Source organism: Rhinichthys klamathensis, unplaced genomic scaffold (genome assembly GCF_029890125.1).
Source record: "Rhinichthys klamathensis goyatoka isolate OS25496 unplaced genomic scaffold, OSU_Roscu_1.1 h1tg000410l_1, whole genome shotgun sequence".
NCBI lineage: Eukaryota > Metazoa > Chordata > Actinopteri > Cypriniformes > Leuciscidae > Rhinichthys > Rhinichthys klamathensis.
In genome coordinates, this window is record NW_026606910.1 from 544,194 (window position 1) to 564,493 (window position 20,300).

The 20,300-nt window shown below is 39.8% G+C and overlaps 1 protein-coding gene across 2 annotated transcripts in view; it reads left to right on the forward strand.

Moving 5' to 3' along the window:
- Window positions 1–20,300, forward strand: part of asic1b (acid-sensing (proton-gated) ion channel 1b) — a 196,035-nt gene that overhangs the window by 86,098 nt on the left and 89,637 nt on the right. The gene's annotated exons all lie outside the window — the stretch shown is intronic.

The following is a 20,300-nucleotide window of genomic DNA, read 5'->3' on the forward strand; positions in this document are numbered from 1 at the left end:
TCTGGAAGTGTAGTTGCTCATGTCGTGGATAATCCGTAGCGACTCGGCTATGTTAGAGCCTTCATCCAGTCGGACTCGTCGCTGGAGGCCATCTCATGTCAAACGTCTGAGGGTGCAACTGAAAGGACAACTGACCCTGAACATATGGAAAGATGCTAATGCTTCTGTTTTGTACATTTAGTTTTCAAGCAGCTCCACCTATCACACACAAGCGAGGTTTGGTTCTTGTTCAGCCTGACAAGTTTGATGTGAAAGAACTTTTGTCTGTGGTTTTTCACTTTCGGTGTGAATAGTCTTGAAGTCCACCTTGGGAATCAGTGTGTAACATGTACAATAACTGTCGCCTTTGTCGCCATTGGGTTTTGGCTTGCTTGGTTGGGGACATTTAATTTAATATTCAACAATATTATTGATCTGCCTGCATTGACACCATTATATGAGAATGGAACTGAGCTAGACGATGACATAACGGTTTTCTCCAGAGCGGCTATATATAACTGAACTAAATGAATACGTTTTTTACAACAAAAATGAGACATCTCTGAACTTACCTAAGCTGGACTGTGGACTTATTTTCTTCTGGAAACAAACTTTGTTGCATTATTTTCCTGTTATCTCTGTAAAGCTGCTTTGAAACAGTCTGTATTGTAAAAAGCGTTATATAAATAAAGGTGACTTGACTTGACTACAATATCCACACATATCCACCCACGTGTAGCAGGGGCTGACGGCTACGCTAGCCGCGCCATCTGGCTAATCTGCTACGCTAAGACGCGACGCAGGCAGGAAGTGTGGAAAATGCAGATGCTAACATTCATAGATACACAAACAGGAGAGGCGGCAGACTGGCCGCTCACGTTCGGTACAGGCGGTATAAGCTGTTCTTTCATTCCCGTTGTGGCGGCAGCAGGACACAAGCGTCTGTAGTGTTAATTAACTGCGGGATCTGTGAGTTCACTCTGATTGGCTGTAGCTCTGAGAGGAAGCCAGCCGAATCCTCCTAAACCTGAATCCTCCATTGAGCCCCGGGAGACTAATTGTGTGAAGGATGTGTTTGTGAGACGAGATGAAAAGGAAAATGCACGAATCTGTGCACTGAAGAGTTCTGAATTGAAAATAGACTGTGCGGATGTATTCTTGTGTTTGAAAACAGATAGATAGAGCTGTGGTTTTTAACTTTTTTATTTGACTCGGTGTTATAATGCAATGCTTGTTGGGGACACTCAGAAATGGCTTAAGATTTTGGTAACACTTTTCAGTACGGTTTTATTAGTTAACATTAGTTGACTACATTAGTTAACATGAACTTGGAATGAACAATAGCCTACTTCTACAGCATTTATTAATCTTAGTTACAGATGTAATCAGAATTATTCAACCCCCTTTGCAAAATCAGGTTTATTGGCAAATTTTACAGACTTTCGGCTGTTTGCAATAAACAAATCAAACAAGAGTAATTGAAATGGCTCAACAAAACAAATGTTTCAAGTGTTTTCCACAAATTCAACTGAAAATGCAACTTTAATGACTTCTGCGGTCTCAAAAATATTCAACCTCCTGAATGGATTACCTCACAACAGCACAAATCTGCAAAACAGTTGTTGTCTCGAGCACACCTGATGCAGCTAATCAAGGGCTTCATTAGTTGCACCAGGTGCGCTTGAGCTAGAACACATTAACTATCTGAACTGGCTAGGTTTGTTGAGTGTCATGTTTGACTGCATGTTAGAAATATGGCAAAATAGCCTAATAGTCAAAAGAATGGTCCAAATAATCACAAAAATGGAACAGGATACAAAAAGATAGTGAAGCCAATAAATGTTCATAGAGACATCGTTGGAAGCATAGTTCGCAAGTTCAAAGTTAAAGGAACGATGGTTACCAAAATTTTTAAAGAGTAAAGATACTTTATTATTTTATTTTAAAATAGTGTGTGTGTGTGTGTGTATTTGGCAATGTGATCTCAAATGTGTTTTCTTTGTTTTCATTACGAAACATGGGTGAACTCGTCATCATTTTACGGCTCATTAACAGCAAGCTTTCAACTGTAAGAAACAGTAAAAATCCTCATGTGTTTGACTGACTGTCCCACTTTTCCCCAGAGATCCGTGGAACTCCACGAGCATGTCAGCGGAGCGTCGGCTCTGCCAATCCGTTATCTCGCAGGCATCAGTCAGCGCAGTTAATGGCTCCTGCTTTCCTTACATCTGCACAACCACCCGAGTTTCTATCTGACAACGCCGACTGTCTCCTGTCACAAAAGCACCCGTCTCATTTACATGCGTCCAGCAGCCACTTACTGTTCATCTGAGCGCTAGCACTGAGGTGAATTACTGCGACATGATTTACAATGACTTCTCAATTAGAGAGCAAACAGAGAATGTGACCAATACGAGAGCAGCAGATGTTGATTCCAGTGATGTGGGAGTCAAATCTCAAGTGTCTCCCATGAGCATCTGCTGCGACACACCTGAGCTCCGTGTGAACGTCACTCACATAGGTTACTCTGTGTGAGGAGAACTCAAGTACTGCAGTGGATAGTGTGCTAATCTGGGCTAGTTTGTATGCAGCGTTTGCAGTTTCATGACAGGTCAGTCAAGTATAGTGTTGCATTCTGGTTCTGATTTGCATAGTGATTCAGATTCTTGAATGATTCCATACTTGTGTCCCAAATGACGCAATATGCTCTTACTTATGCACTACTCAACCGTGTACCTACTCATCCGTGTACTGTATGAATTTTATCAGGTTATTTTGTCATTCAACATCAAAGTCTTATAGATGTTTTGTATTTTTGGGGGATTTTATGGTACTAAATTATATTTATGCAATAATCCATTTATGCAGTTTTTGAGCATGGACCTGAAAATGAAATTTCCAACTTAAACAGGTCATACATCTTTAATGCTTTGGACTTCAGTTTGGTCTCTTTTTTTAAAGACCACTCTTGGGAGAATATTGGTGAAGTGTAAAAAGTATAAAAAAAAGTCAACTTATAAAAAAATCATTTTTGTGCATTTTTCATAACAATAAATGTACATATTTATAATTTTTTTTTTATGTAATATATTTTCCAAAGCATGTTTTACTCTAAAAATGTGAGAAAATAAAAGCCATGAATCTAAACAAGCTGTGTTCCAAATTTGAGGTTGATATCTCAAAAAAAATTAGCTTTCAGTAAGAATTTTTTTATGGGTGCAATACCAAATGTTTCCACTAGATGAAATTTGCATCCTGTTCATTTCCATTTTTGACGACGAACCATTTTTGTGGTCCATTTAACCTTTTTTGTGTTCACTGTTCACACAGCAAGTGCCAAAACCTTTACTAAGTTTCGCACCATTCAGATTAAGTAAAAAAAAAAAAAAAAAAAAAGTTCTAGATTGGTTCTAATTATATGCTATATTTGGTTACATGTTTTTATTGTTTTTACCATTTTTACAACAAAGCTCTTAAGTAATTAATTTGGTAATTAAAATGTAGTTATTTGCGGTTATTTTCCAGTTAGACGTGATGAATATAATGACTGGAGGGGATTCAGGAATCTGTAATTCAAACTAATAACTCATCATATTTGATTCTTTTGACTGAGTCATTTAACAGAACCGAATCACCAATGAGTCACTATAATTATCACATTGAATGTTTGATGTTTGCATCATAATTCAGATAATATAGAATTGGACTGTATTAGTATCACAATTTTCTTATAATTGACAATTTTAGGAAGATGTGATTGGTAAAACGTGTGAAATAATGTACTTTATGACAGTTTCGACATCAATAAAATGTAATACATTTAGTTTTTTAGGAAAATAGTCTTGAACGTTAAAATTACTAAATAAATAAATACTTTATTTGGAAAATTCGCGTGAATCGAGAACCGTTTTGTGATTCAAACCAATAACTCATTATATGCAAGTCTTTTTGACGGATTCATTATACAGAATTGGCTCATATATGATTGGCAAAACTACTGAAGAAAACAATCTTCCAAATGAAGTACACACATCTACAGTAACCATCTTGAACATTAAAACAAATCATGTGAATCAAGTACCGTTCTGCGATTCAAATAGCTCGTTATCTTTTTGACTGATTCATTAAATTGGTGAATCAGACTACACGTATTATGCTGTATGTTTGTTTTTTGCATCATATTGATATTATTGTATCCTTAATTTTAATCGATTTACACCGTTTTTACGAAACCATAATTGGCAAAATGACTGGGAAAAAAACCTTTAAATGCATCCAGCAACATGGCAATAACATTAGCATAAAGAGCATTTTCTTTGATTCTGAAGCCTCTTCGTCACACACTTTGCCCTGTTTCGCATTTTGGATAGCCTTGTGTAACATACAGACACCTTTTTGGTGATTTTATATAATTATTTTAAATTAAATACATATTTGAACTGGTATATCACCCACATTTAAACGAATGCCAATTAGCAGTGCAAGGGTTTTCTAGTATTTCTCCATTCGAATCAGTGGAAGAATACAGACGTTAAAGGAATACGTCATAAATCATTCAGTTTTAGTTTTCTTTTTTTTAGATGGAACCGGTTCTGAATCAAATCTGGTTGTGGTTCTTGATTATCTGCCTCCAGACAGCCGCATATGCACACAGTGGCCTTTAGCGGCGATGGTAATGAAATCTCACATCTCTTGCGTGTCGGTCCGGTGAGGCTCAACAATAGAGAGTAATGAAAAATCAATGATGGAATAAGTGGGAGATAAACAGTCTAAATTATTTAGCGCTGGTCCGTTTTAATATCCAGCACTCTTCAAGATGATAAAATGTGCCCGAGCTCCCGGGGCAGAAGCTCCTGCCGTGAAGATTTATTTCCACAAACCGAACCTCTACCAAACTGCCAGATAACTAGCTAACACAACTGGCTGACTCAGTAATGTTAACCCGCGCGACCCTCAGATGCTGTAACTGTTTACAAGTTCTTCCCTCTGAAAGGTCAACACCAATCCGGCCTGTGCTAGCCTGTGAGTATCCGACAGGTCAAGGACGCTAAAACACATTTCACAAACATGCTCAGCTCTATTTTCAGCACACGGCGCAGGAGAAATCATGTTTACCAGCGTGTGTTAAACAATCAGGCGTTGGGAAGAGAACATACTGATGTTGTCAGCAAACAGAGCGTTTACTCATGGGTAGATGGGACTTAAAATAGAAGATTCTCTCTCATAAACACATCACAAGGTCTTGTTTTTGTTTTATCCTAAGATGGAGATCAAGCACAAAAAGACTTACTTGGACTCACTTTATAGCAACGTCTGATCATGGACAGCAGGTAAAAACGTGGTAAATAAATAATAACTTGCAACTACCCGTGAATAATTGTGCATAGTAGATGTGTCAAAGGAGCCAAAGAACTGAGTCTTTTTGACAGACTCATTGAAAAGATTCAGATCAGAAGAGTCGTTTATGTGAATCAGGCTTTATTTTTCATGTTGTCTGTGTAACTGACTTAAGGGATATAAGCAGAAACATATTATAGATGATGGCATTTTAGTTAACATCGTGTGTATTATTAATATTTATTTATGGAAAAGTAATTCAAAAATCTATAAACAAAACATCCTTAAAGATACAATATGTAAGTTTTTTCGCCACAAGAGGGCACAGTTTCCAACAATAACAAAGGCGTATGTGTATGACGCAGTGAACAGCTGAATGATGGGACTTGCTGTCAAGCTGATGGATATAATAATGTTTATGGATGAGTGCAAACCTTCATGTTTTTTAACATTACAGTGTTATGAAGCAGGTCGCGATTGCGAAAGAGACAGATATCGTCTCTTTAGCAATCGCGACCTGCTTCATAACACTGTAAGTGATACTATCCGCGGGACTTACACGCGAGTCCCGCGAATAGAAAGGAATAAGGACATTTAGAGCTGGATTACACACACAGGTCAGTTTATTAGACGAATTAAACTTGTGAGGTAATGCAGCGCTGCTTCACTTGGTCTAATGTAACACTATCACACTAAACTGCATTTAAATGTGTGTTGAAAGTTATAACGTTATTCTACGTGTTAGTTCGTTTGCCATACGAAACTAGCAAGGTAAGCTAGATCAACATTAGAATAACATACTGACCATATTCTAACATTTCATCATGTTGAGCTAACGTTATAACATTGATTTGTTGTATGTAGTACATTTGCTCACCTGTCTAATAAAGCTGTCAAGTCGTGACTCGTGAAGCTCTGTCAAGTCCAAGTTAGTCGCGGACGTGGAGCTCTAGGCATCTCAAAAACGCCACGCTGATATTGATCCTCATTTTAGTTCTCCTTGTTTGTCCCAAAGTCTGCTTGCCATGGTCTATGTTTGAACGAAACAAGAACTGCGTGCCGCTAAACGTTACGCACTACCAGTTGTCCACGTCTGTCGCCATGGTTACGTCATGGCCATGGCAGTGCGAGCGGAAACCGAGGTTAAGGCGGATATTGCGTCATTGACAGGCGACATTTGTTGGCCGGGACGGCCACTTATTTAAAATTGGAATTTCTCTGAAATAAAAAATCTTTGGAGACTTTTGGGATATTGTAAGTACACAACTGCAGGAAATATATCACACTGTGCAAGTGATTTTTGGATATTTTATTACAAAATTATTACATATTGGACCTTTAAGACAGTTTCCACAGTAATTGTGCACCTACACTCTAAATGCTGGGTTGTTTTAACCCAATTTTGAGTCAAATATGGAAAAAACCATTGGGTTTAAAAATTCTATTTAAAAATTTAAACCAACTGTCATTTGACCCAATATTGACCCAAACCCATATTTGACCCAAATGTGCGTTAAAACAACCCAAGTCGCTTTATCACTTCATTCACAATATCACAATTATTTATTAAAACTACTTATTTATTATTTATTTAAATATAATTAAATTGCAATTGAAAATGTAATTTATTATAGAAATGATATATATATATATATATATATATATATATATATATATATATATATATATATGTGTGTGTGTGTGTGTGTGCGTGCGTGTGTGTGTTAAACAGTTTGGGTAACCACTTGGTTAACTAGCACTGTCTCAATCCTAGGACGCGAGTTGGTGAAGGTTTTGTCTGTTTGAAAGATGGCGTATGGCCGCCGTGACGGGTCATCTGTGGAGTCTGACAGACAGCAGGGAGAATGAGATGACGCTGTAGATGTTGGAGCATGTCACAGGACAGATGGAAACATGTGTTTATACCTGGATGCTCGGTGTACAGTCATAAAAGATGCAAAGCTCTAATCTAAGCATTAGTGTCAATATTGTTTGTGTGTGTTTATGCGTGTAAGCATGACATGGCAAATCCTCTCAGTTTCTCTTTTATCTTTTATCAAGATGCACATGCAGATTCTCACACATCAAGATTAAATCAGAAGAGATTTGCAATGCATCACTGGTAAACCCACAGTAAGATGATTGTATTAATTTATTTTGTAACTAGTGTAACTATAAGAAATTAATTTTCTTCAGGAAGGATCAAGGATGAAATGCATCAAAAGTGACAGTAAAGACACTAATGTTAAAAAAAAGATGTCTATCTCAAATATAAGCGGTTCTTTTGAACTTTCTAATAATCAAAGAATCCTGAAAAAAAAAGAGTTACAGTTATAGTTTCCACAAAAATATGAAGCAGAATGATTTCTGAAGGATCATGTGACACTGAAGACTGGAATATTGATGCTGAAAATTCAGCTTTGATCACTGGAATAAATTATATTTTAAGATATATTCACATAGCAAACAGTTCTTTAAAATCATAATAATATTTCACAATATTACGACTTTTATTGTATTTTTGATCAAATAAATGCAGCCTTGGTGAGCTGAAGAGATTTCTTTCAAAAACATAAAAAACTAACCTTTTGAACAGTTAAGTCTATATATATATATATATATATATATATATATATATATACAATTTAATCATGAAAAATATGGTAAATGTGTAATTAGGCAATTTTTCTTTTATTTATGCTAAAAATGTATTAAATTAAGTTACTCTCATTTTAACTTATATATATATATATATATATATATTTTTTTTTTTTGCTATTTTTTTATTCCTAGATTTTTAGCATATCAAATTTATTTTAAAAAATGTGTTGTTAAAATTGATTTCAAAGTTTAAGAAAAAGTTGAAAAGCTTGTTTTACACAATGAATTAGAATTATAAATATATATCCAGATCATGTGAATTAAAAATAACCTGTTTCTCTTTATCAAATTCTCGAATTAATTAACCCCCTCATTGCCGTTGATGTCAAATTGCTCATATAAATAAATGAGGCCGCAGACTCTGTGTTGCAGGAATCACTGTGTGGAAATGAATGAATCTGCAGCAGCACTGATGACCAGCGCCGCGTGTTCAGACGCGCCCGACTGGGACTTCAGCGGAATATAAAACGCCCTCAGATGGAGCGACTCGCTAATAAGAAGCTAAAGGAAAGCAATTTAATCCAGAAGGTGACCCTGCTTAGCTGTGCTTACTGCTACAATAATGAGCATTTTTAGAGAGGTGAAGGTGTCCGGGCCCGTTGACCGTTTATCCAGTTTGGCCCCAATTATACTCGCGGCGCACGACTCGTAAACCCCATCACACGCATCGCTCGCGTAATCTCCGCGCGCTCCTTTCATTCCCCTCTCGTTCCTCTGAGCTCAGCAGATTATGTAATTTGATTTACTTCAGCGGTGCACGCCGACGGCCTGTGGATATTTGCAGACATGAACGCACAGTCGCAGAGACTAATGGTCATTAGTTAGCAGAAAATAACCCAATCAAAGCGGCCCGCTGCCCACTGGCTGTGTTTGATGAATATTAGCTAAACTCGGGAGCACGAGTGCCATAATCATCCTGGACTCCATCCCGGAGATGTTCCCGCATGACCCGCGCCGTTTATCTCGCATGTCTCTTCTGTGTTTGGATTATGTCTGCGAATATGAAACGCTGCTATCTTAATTGAGCCGCATTTATCAGCACGTAAACATGTAGATATTAAACGAATGTGAAAGCAGTCTAGCGGCCTTTATAAGTATGCCTTGCCACGGATTCAGTCATATGAGGTATTATTTAAAGGCTTAATAATGGTTTGTGTATCCCGGTTTAATATGCAGAATCACTGTAAGTAGTTTAATAACCTATGCTCAAAGTGATGCTATCAAAACATTTATCTGTTTTTTGAGCTGCCTGAATGTCAGTTTTCACTCATGTCTTAAATGTAGGCACTATTTTGTTCATTTCAATCAATTTAGCTAATTTAATCAATGAAAATAACGTTTTATAATATTAATGGTAATGTGTACAATTTTTTTAACCAACATTTTCAACATTTTGCAGCAAAATTGTATACATTTGTCATGTATTAGAGAGACTTTTGTTAAGTTACTCTTGAGTAACTTACATTTATAGACGCAATATTGCCAGACAGTTACATTCTCCGAGCATTAGTGATGTCTTGTCCTTGAATGAATCAGTGTTGTTGAACAAATCATGTGAGTGATTGATTGATTGACTAACTTATAAAGACGGTAGGTGTGTTTGACTTGAAGTGGTGCTGTGCAGACTGAGGTGTATGACTTCAGATTACAGCGAGAGCAATTGGAAAGCATGCGGAGCCGTCTGCTCTCTAATCATACTCACACCGGTCTGCGCAGAGCCACTTTAAGTCAAACACACCTGGTAACTTGTTTTGTTTGATTCAGTTTTGTAAATGATTCAGTGATTCACTTCTTTTGTTCCTTAATAAATCAGTTTTTGAATGAATCGGTTGAATGAATGATTCAGTGACTCACTCATCCTGGTAACTTGTTTTGTTTGATTCAGACCTGGTTCAGACCTCACTCACACCTGGTAACTTGTTTTGTTTGATTCGGTTTTGTAAATGATTAAGTGACTCAATTCTTTTGTTCCTTAATAAATCAGTTTTTGAATGAATCGGTTGAATGAATGATTCAGTGACTCACTCATAAAAGCAGTCACTTGGGCTGCATTTAAGTCCAATTTTTATGCCCTTCCCTCGCTAACATTCCTCCGTCTCATTCACTCGGATGTACTTCATTGCTTACGTTGCACGAATGCCCGATACTGGCCACCCTTGCATTGTGTTTAAATGGAACGCCCTAAGGCCGTGTGTCCACCAAAGCGTTTTTAGCCAGCTGAAAACGCTAGACGCTCTGCTGAAGACGCCTAGCTGTGGGCGCATGAGAGCGTTTTGGCAGCACAGCGTTTTTTTCCGTTGAGACGTTTCGTTGCTATGATCAGAATATCCGCAGCACAGTTTACTTGTAACTGATTTCGCAGATAATTTGTTTCATACTAAATTTATTTTTCATCCATTTTGTTCGCTTAGCTCTGCTGGTTGTTGTCGTTATACAGAAAGAATGTTGTGACAGTTGGTCGGTGTGGTATTAGTCCCGCCCCTCCTCCACTGTGATTGGACGGCTGGGTAAAAAGTGACAGTGATGAGCGCTGCGTTTTATCCAAAGTTGAACATTTTTCAACTCTCGGCGACCAGTATAAACGCCGGGCGTTCGGCGCTTCAGCGTGAAAAAAACGTTCAGCGCCTCGTTGCGCTCATGGCGTTCTAAAAACGCGGCGCTCCCATTGAAAACAATTGAAAACATACACGTGGAAATGTAGAATTTAGCGCGTGGAAAAACGCTTTGGTGGACAGACGGCCTAAGCCCTTAAAGGTGAACTAAGTTACTTTTTTACCTTAACCGAAAAGCTTTGGAGTCATTGTAATGTTTATATTACTGATTTCGTGTTGAATGGTGGTCGTCTCGCACCCCCCTGGTGCCTGTGAGCCGCAAAACCACCCTTCCAACTTTGGGCCGCCGGCCTCAGTGTTAGGAAGTATCGTGTGATATCAGGTCTCGATCAGGTCTCGATATGTCAAAATGTCAAAATAACTCCAATATCATACACTAGAGTTGTGTGAGGTGGGGTAAATTAAGCACGATCTGGTGTGACGTCACACTCATGTTGCATTGTTGTCTTTGGATCTGCCTGAAGTGAACATGTAGAGTAGACTCGCTCCCTCTGTCTAAATCGAGGGTTTGGGGGTGTGTCCAAATAAACTTCCCTCGCCCACTTGACGAAGTTGAACGCACCTCAAAATGGCGGTGGGGATTAGGGAAGTGTATGTCTAAAAGTGGAGTTAAACGCAGCCATATTTAGTTCCTTAATGAATCAGTGTGTTTGAATAAATTAATTGAAAAAAAATGACTCATTGGTTCACTCATATGAACTGAATCAAATGAATTGTTTAAGTGAATCTTTCAAATGGTTCAGTCATTTATCACCACCTACTGGTGTAACAATGTAGTCTCACTGAAAATCAATTCTTCCAACTTTTTCTTCTCATTTTTTCATCAACAGTATGTCCTCAGTAAAATCATTTTATTATGAAAAAACCTTCGCCAACAAATTGTTTTGTCAGTAATTCGTTGGCGACTGGACCGTCATTAGCAGAAATGGCACAATAAATGGAGTGTGATTGCAATGGGGGAAATTTAATGGTTTCTAATAATGGTCGCTACGCCCCTGAAGTCAAGACAAACACACGTCTCTGCTAGCATGTCATTGTGCATCCCCTGCTGGCAGTTAATGAAGGCGAGTAGGTTAGCGTAAACAGCCACGAGTCTCTTTAATGACACACTGTTGCTTTGCCATTTGAGGGCTTGGTGTCTATTTTTCCATTCGAAAGCCATCTTCACCTGACAGTGAAACTCTTTGAAGTTAGCAACAAACCTATTTTCAAACCTAACCTTTAGCTTTGTGCCTGGCTAGCGCTCCCGTTTGGCTGTAATTTGATGGTCTGAAGAGGTAGATTACAGGACGGTGTATGTGTGGGTTTAGACAGGTTGTACGGTTTGGTAAAGAAGGACTTTAGTAGCGTTTAGCATTGTGATTTTTTAAGCCCACTAAGCATAGGATAGTTATCTCAGGAGTTAACACATTTGCAGCTTTATTGGTTGTACCATGTAGTGGATAACCCGTGTCTTAATAGTAATGTTTACTTTAATCCATTAGCATGTCACTTTAAGCTAATAGTTTAAAACGCTGTTGTTGTTTATGCCGCTCTGCTCCAGAACCTATGGTTAGCATATTGCTAAGCTAGTGACTCAATCCGTTTTTAATTAGTATTGATTGAAAGTTTCTCTCAACTCACCTTCCAATTTGGATTTATTTTGTCAGTGCATTCTTCAATTTATTTTCTTTATTGTGGATATTTATTATATTTTCAATTTTCTATAAGTTTGTCTTTTTAATGTAAGTAATTAAGTGTTAGTTTTCACTCTATCATTGTTGGTACTGTCAGGTTTTTTTATTTACAGTTTTGAAGTTTCAGTATTTTAGGGCTGCAAAAGTTAACTCCAAGGTTAACTCTAAAAATGTTGTATATTTTAAAATATTAATATATATGAAATGGTCCGCATTGAAAAAAATAGTTCCGCTCAACTTGCCTTGCCATCTTGGATAATTTTTCCACTATCGCAATGCATTCTGGGATTTCTTTAAAGGTCACATGTGATGCTGCCTTCTACTTTGGTCAAAATGAGCTTTGCCATCTATGTAGGCAGCTGACTAGGTTATGAAACAGAGTTAATACTCTCACTAGTGCTATATATGTTCGCAGAGGTGTCTGGTCCAATTTGGCATGTCTTGACCTGCGATTCGCAGTGTTGTCAAACACCCCGTAGCACCAGTGAGATCAGCGGCAGCAGTGGACATCCTCTGTGCAGCATTACTGTAGCGGCCCCTGAGGGCCCAAAGCACACCGGCGCTTGCTTAATGAGCTCTGACAGCAGCAGGAACACAGCGGTCGGCTCCGAGAGCCTCTCAAATCCCCACAAAACCAACTTTCCACTCACAGCGAGACGAGGGATGGCAGGAAAGATGGAGAAAGTGAGGGAAATGTCAGTTCTGTCAAGGGGACAGGCTGTTGGAGATGCTCAGGCATGAAATACACACACACACACTTTCCTCGAAGCTCCCCTGTAGCAATGGCCACATGCTGCACCCAGCTGCCTGATCTCCAGCATTCCTCGCTCTCCTGCAGCCTTGAGGACGTGTTCCCAAACACTGGCTAATATCAGCACACACACTCACAGCGCATAACCTTCAATAAGAGCTTGCTTTTTAACAGTCTCGCTTAGGTAAAACACAATGAGGCCTTGGGGCACTAACACACACACACACACACGTGGTGTATCTGGCTGGGCGCCTGGAATCTAACACACACTAATGTTCCTGTTTTCTTATGGACAGTGTGGGTAGATAGAATGGGCTTGTTGATGAATTAAAGGAACAAGTCACCTACAAATTAAAGTTATGTCGTCATTCTGTATGACTTTCTTTCTACTGTGGAATAGATGATGTAGCAGAATGTTCACGCTGCTCTCTTCCATACTGTGAAAGCAGACAGTCAGAATTGTCTGTTCCTCACAAAATTATAATTTCACTTCAGAATACTTGAAATATAGTACATGACTAATATGGGCTACTTTTATGATGTTATGGTGCTTTAAAAATAAATAAATAATTGATTTAATTTTTTTTCTGTTTTATTTTTAATTCTTTTGAAAAGTAAAACTTTTTATTTTAACACTTAACACTGTCATGGTCAGTTTTAGTTTTTTATTCTTTTTTAAAAAAAATTAACAATTTGTTTTAGTTTTTACTTTAGTTTTAGAGCTGCCAAATTGATTTCGAGAAGGAAAAAAAAAGTTGAATGGTATCTTTTATTGTTGCTGTCTAGCTTTTTTTTAAGTTAAAAAAAAAGTTTTATAATATACAATACATCAAAAACTAAACTTAACTTGTTGCCATTTTAATTAGTTCTGGGGTCATGAAAATGTAGTTTAGTTAAGTTTGTTATTCCCTATTTATGTTGATTTTTATTTATTTCGGTTAATATTTCACAAAAAGAGTTGCATAAAATTTCTCAAAACAAAGTAATTGGTGGATGGACCTGTCAAGCTCCAAAGTAACAAAAATGGCAATTTTCAGAGATATCCACTTAACTCACGTAAAGTTATTATATAACTTGGATTATAGCATACAAGTCAGATATTCTACAGTTATGATATGATAATGGTGCTTTTTTGTCGCCCTTTACTTTAAAAGTGTAGAAAAGAGCAACTTGCACATTCTGCTAAGCGTCTTTTTGTGTTGCATGGATGAAAATGGGTTTGCATGGATTTGTAAAGAAAATAAGGGTGAGTAAATGATAACAGAACCTCTTTTTATCATTATGTTGGGGTGAACTGTTCCTCTAAGAGGGTGAGAGGTGTTGAAAGTACGAGGGCGAATGATTGATGTGTTCCGTGGGCTACAATCGGCCGATTACGATGATGAACGTTTCAGGCAGTGATTCAACACCCCGCACCTGCTCCCGCTGCCCGGTCATGTGATCACAGCTGCGGATGAGGTCGTAATGCACAAGATCCCACCTGAGCCGTGGAAAACCTCAGGTGTTATTTCAAGTGCTTCCTCGACGCCTCTCACTTCTTTCATGTGTTACTTATAAACTTTCGTCCCTACAGATTCCACCTTTCACAAGTTATTTCACATCTGATGTTCTTACTTGTACCAAACACTTTCTTGGCAGTAGCCCGCCGAGGTATGTCCTAATTTTAAACCATCACGGGGATGTATTGTCTACCACCTGAGCAGATACCCGGTCCTCCGGTGGTCCCCTGGGAGCCCGATTCGTCCCCAGAGCCCTGCGTGGGTGGAGTGGATGAATGGGGTGTTTTGATGTAAAAGAAAGCATTGTTGGTGCAGAAGGTGGGCTCAGAGGACGTTCTCTGGCTCGCCGTCCTGACAAACGCAATTTTAGGTTTGACGGTCACATTATTCCCTCGGGCGGTTGAAGGGCTGGAAGTGCGATGTGTTGTGGGAGTTGGAAGTGCACATGCTTTCCTCAGAAACCTCCTGTTTTACCTGCCATCTGTTTGGCAAAAACACTCGTCTTGAGTTGCAGATGCCGCCTGTATCCTGTTCTCCCCCATCGTCCTGCTGAGACTTTGCTTCTCAGAGCGCCGTCTCCGCACGGCTGCACGCGCAAATGAGTTGTGAAGTCATCCTAACAAGACGTGACAGTAAAGGTAATGAATTCTTCCGTCCTGCGCGCCTCGCTCTCGTTTGCATAGCCTCCACCCTCATCTGTCTTAAGCCCCTTTTCACGGCCAAACACCACATTGCTAGCATGTGACGGGACTTTGCTAGAGGCTTTCACCACCAATCAGGTTTGATACCTCTTGGTCTGATTCCCAATACAATCCCAAACTTCAGAAGACTTGTAAAAAAAAAAGAAATTGTAGGGAATAAGCAAGCTGTTGGCAGAGGTAAAAGCAAGGTTGTAGTAAACACTTTTTACTTGCCTAATGTTTGTATTTTTAAATAGTTGTTTTGTAATTTTATTGGTGACCTTTTAAGAAAGGTAAAATAAAGTTTTGTTAAAATTCAAGAATTCTCTCTCTCTCTCTCTCTCTCTCTCTCTCTCTCTCTCTATATATATATATATATATATATATATATATATATATATATGTATATATGTATATGCTTTGATGATCCAGTTATTTTTTAACACCAGTTCAAAGAACTTCCAGGAAGTTTTTTCCTCTTGTTCTTTTGAAGTAAAAGTTCCTTAGTTTCTTAGAAGTGTGTTGTCTTAGACCGAACCTGTTCAGCATGATGAGCCAAAAAAAAAAAAAAAACTCATCAAGCAAAGAGCCAGACAACAGATGTGTCTCACATAACATTACTATTACAATTTATTCCTTTTTACAATTACTAATACATAACACACAATAGTTTTCATGGATTTGAATGTTTGTATCGTCCCACTGAGTCAAGTAACCTTAGGTAGGCTAAGTCTGGCTTGTATTCAGTTGTGGCTACTCATAGTAACTCTTTCACATGTGTGTCAGTCAGGACAGAGCGATGCTTTGATTTCACTTGTTTCAGTGTTGAAAAAAGTGATTCACACATGTAAGTTGAACCAAACATTGACAATAGTTTGACTGCATCCTTTTTGACATTGGGATAACTCTCAATCGGCACAATCTTCCAAAACTCCACGGTTCCTTCCCTCAGAACACTTTTAAGAAAGTTCAATCATTTCAAGCTGAGATGCTGCTTCATCTTCCACTAAAGAGGCTCACTGGTGGGCCCAAATCCATTACATTTTTAAAACAGTAATATCCTATACTAAACCTAAACTAATCTTGACAAACTATATATCATTTGAAAGCTTACAATCTCTAGTTTCCATATTCGGTGATTGATTTTCAAAATAAATTACAGAGGAGCCGTAATTTATCAATTTGCAACAATAATATTGTCATACTCCTAAGGCATGTTTAGACCTTTATTTTGAAATAGTGATGAACATGAAAAATCATGAAAGAAGGGTAGAAACTTCAGTTTGTTTTCATGCCAAGAGTTCAAAAGATAGCATCCATTCAATTATTTTAGAAAAAAAGGTCAGATTTTTTTTTTAAATATAAAGAAAAAAATTATATGATGTGGCAGGAAGCTAAAACGCACATGCGTGTTCTTTTTGTGTTTCTTAGAGGTTGAATTCATATCAAAATCTGCCAAACTTCTCATATTACTTCTGAATAGGATGTCTACTTCATAAATTGTATGAAAATTGTGGAAATAATGGTTCATTTCACTCAAAACACATTTGGAAATGGAGGCGCCCTTATATGGGCAGTAATGGAGTCTGATTGTCATCTAGTGAAAAAGTTTGGTACTGCGCCCAAACAAAATCTTACTGAAAGCTCATTTTTTGAGATATCAACCTAAAATTTGAAACACAACTTGTTCAGATTTTTGGCTTTGATTTTCTAGCAGTTTTAGAGTCGCCCAGGTTTTGAAAATATATATTTCATATAAAATATGAATAATTAAATTTTTTACATTGTACATTTTCATAAACTCAAACTTCTATAACTTTTTTTCTGTTTCACTTTCTTAATTTATTTCACTTCTACAAAAATCTGCCAATTGTCTTCTTTAAAACAAGACCAATCTTACGTCTATATTCCAAAGCATTCTTGAATTACAACCATTTAAGTTCGAAATGTACATTTTCATGTATATTCAAAAAAAGGGGGGTGACACTTAAAGGGTTAAACAGTCTGATTCAGCAGTGAATGGGTTAATGAGAAATCTGTGGTCTTTTTTGGCGTAGGCTGGAGAATCTGTCCTCAAAACTCTGTTTGAGATTTTCAAGCAGTGTTGCATACCGTGCAGTACTCCCATTTACAACCTCTTCTGCTTGTCAACTTGCCTTCAACAGGGATGGAAAATGTGTTAAAGTCCCTGTAAAGTCAAAATTAAGTATGTGTTCTGAGTTTGTCACACCACAAAAAAATGTGTTATTAACCACCCAGCCAAATTTGAATGATAAGAAAAGCTGCCAAGTAAATAAAATAAGCTATCAAAATCTTGAAAAAATGAGCAGTATACTCTGCTCTCAAACGCTGGGGGCGTGTCTGCTGGCTGCGCTGAAACCATGGGAGGATGAAGGCCGAGGCGAAGATAGTTGGTTCTGCCCCATTCACCAGTAACAGCGGATTATCAGTGAATCCCAGTTGTCTCAGACGAAAGTTTATAAAACTATCCTGTGTAAAATGATCACTATAGAGGCGGGTGTTGGTGGTGATCCTCAGCTCTCCATCAAGGTTGCTCTTCACAAAAATAATCCACCTCTTCTTAATATGGTTGTTTTTCGGAAATTTAAATAAGGACACCAATCTGTTTTTTAAGTGATCGCATCCAGGTAATACGCATTTCCATGACGAAGGCATAGCTAGTAGCTACTAGAAAACTGTAGACTGTAGTAAGTAATAGTACTACTCTGACAGATCGCGATTGAGAGGCGAACTGATGCAAATGTGCAATATTGTTAGGGGAGGGGCCAGCCTCCGTGGCTCCAGTGCGTCATCGACAGTAGGGGAGGGGCCAGCCTCCGTGGCTCCAGTGCGTCATCAACAGTAGGGGAGGGGCCAGCCTCCGTGGCTCCAGTGCGTCATCAACAGTAGGGGAGGGGCCAGCCTCAGTGGCTTCAGTGCGTCATCGACAGGAGGGGAGGGGCCAGCCTCCGTGGCTCCAGTGCGTCATCAACAGTAGGGGAGGGGCCAGCCTCCGTGGCTCCAGTGCGTCATCAACAGTAGGGGAGGGGCCAGCCTCAGTGGCTTCAGTGCGTCATCGACAGGAGGGGAGGGGCCAGCCTCAGTGGCTTCAGTGCGTCATCGACAGGAGGGGAGGGGCCAGCCTCAGTGGCTCCAGTGCGTCATCGACAGGAGGGGAGGGGCCAGCCTCAGTGGCTCCAGTGCGTCATCAACAGTAGGGGAGGGGCCAGCCTCCGTGGCTCCAGTGCGTCATCAACAGTAGGGGAGGAGCCAGCCTCAGTGGCTCCAGTGCGTCATCGACAGTAGGGGAGGGGCCAGCCTCCGTGGCTCCAGTGCGTCATCAACAGTAGGGGAGGGGCCAGCCTCAGTGGCTCCAGTGCGTCATCGACAGGAGGGGAGGGGCCAGCCTCAGTGGCTCCAGTGCGTCATCGACAGGAGGGGAGGGGCCAGCCTCCGTGGCTCCAGTGCGTCATCAACAGTAGGGGAGGGGCCAGCCTCAGTGGCTCCAGTGCGTCATCGACAGGAGGGGAGGGGCCACCCTCCGTGGCTCCAGTGCGTCATCGACAGGAGGGGAGGGGCCAGCCTCAGTGGCTCCAGTGCGTCATCGACAGTAGGGGAGGGGCCAGCCTCAGTGGCTCCAGTGCGTCATCGACAGGAGGGGAGGGGCCAGCCTCAGTGGCTCCAGTGCGTCATCGACAGGAGGGGAGGGGCCAGCCTCAGTGGCTCCAGTGCGTCATCGACAGGAGGGGAGGGGCCAGCCTCAGTGGCTCCAGTGCGTCATCGACAGTAGGGGAGGGGCCAGCCTCAGTGGCTCATCGACAATAGGGGTGGGGCCAGAAGCTCAGTGGCTCCAGTGCGTCATCGACAGTAGGGGCGGCGCCAGGAGCTCAGTGGCTCCAGTGCGTCATCGACAGTAGGGGCGGCGCCAGGAGCTCAGTGGCTCCAGTGCGTCATCGAGCCACCGTTTTAGCCCCGCCCAAAAAATCCTTAACACAGCAACGGTGAAAAGCTGCTTAATGGTCTAACTCCACAATTCAGTACTTCACAGTCTTTGTAATGTTTTAGCAATACATTTCTAACATTTATAACGCGTTTAGAATTTTCTTTTAGAAAATTTGCCTTTACAGGGACTTTAACTGTCTCTTTTGTAGATGAGTCTTGAACAGATTGAGTTTGTTGACAAATGTGAAAACACTCTGCACCAGGTCAGACACCATCTTTACCTTCCCTTGTAGATCCACATTGAGGCCATTCAGATAATGCAGTATGTCGACCAAAAAGCCAAGTCCGAAATCCACTGGGGATCACGTAGCTCAGGATAGTCCTTATGCTTCTCTGCGAGGAACAGCTTCACTGGATTTAAAAGCTCAAAAAAAGAGAAAGCACATTACCTCTTGAAAGCCGATCAGATGGAAGATCTTCATCAAGCTCAGCAATGAGATTTTTGAACTGCCTGTGATTGAGAGCATGTGTGCATATAAAATTGACAATTTCCAGCACAGGTGTCATGATGTGATCCAAGTTCAGCTTTTTAGACACCAAGTGCTCTTGGTGGATAATACAGTGAAATGTCGAAAATTCAGGAAAATGGTCATCAGCTTTATACAGCCCTACAAGGCCTTTCCCAGATCCCAACATGGCTGGAGCTCCGTCAGTGGCTATTGCTGTTAGTTTTGATAACTGCAGATCTGCTTTCTCAACAACAGCCATCAGTGTCTCTTTCTGGTCGATGCCACGGGTTCTGTCTTTCAGTGGCACAATGTCAAGCAGCTCTTCCTTAATTGTGCAGTCTTCTGACATAAATCGTACAAATATTGCCAACTGTGGCTTATCTTGAACATCGCAAGACTCCTCCAAAGCAATGCTGAAATACCGCCACTTCTGAAGATCTGAATATAAATGTGTTTCAACTGAGTTGTTAATGTCCGATATTCTCTCTTCTGTGCCGTGACAGCTGAAGGTCCTTTACTGAATGTTTCAAATTTTCATTTTCAGGACAAAGAATAGCAACAACATCACTAAGGCACGAGTAATGTTCCATGCTAGCTGATATGACGCTAATGTCACTGTCTCTGAATGCTTGGTAAATTTCTGAAAAAGCTGAC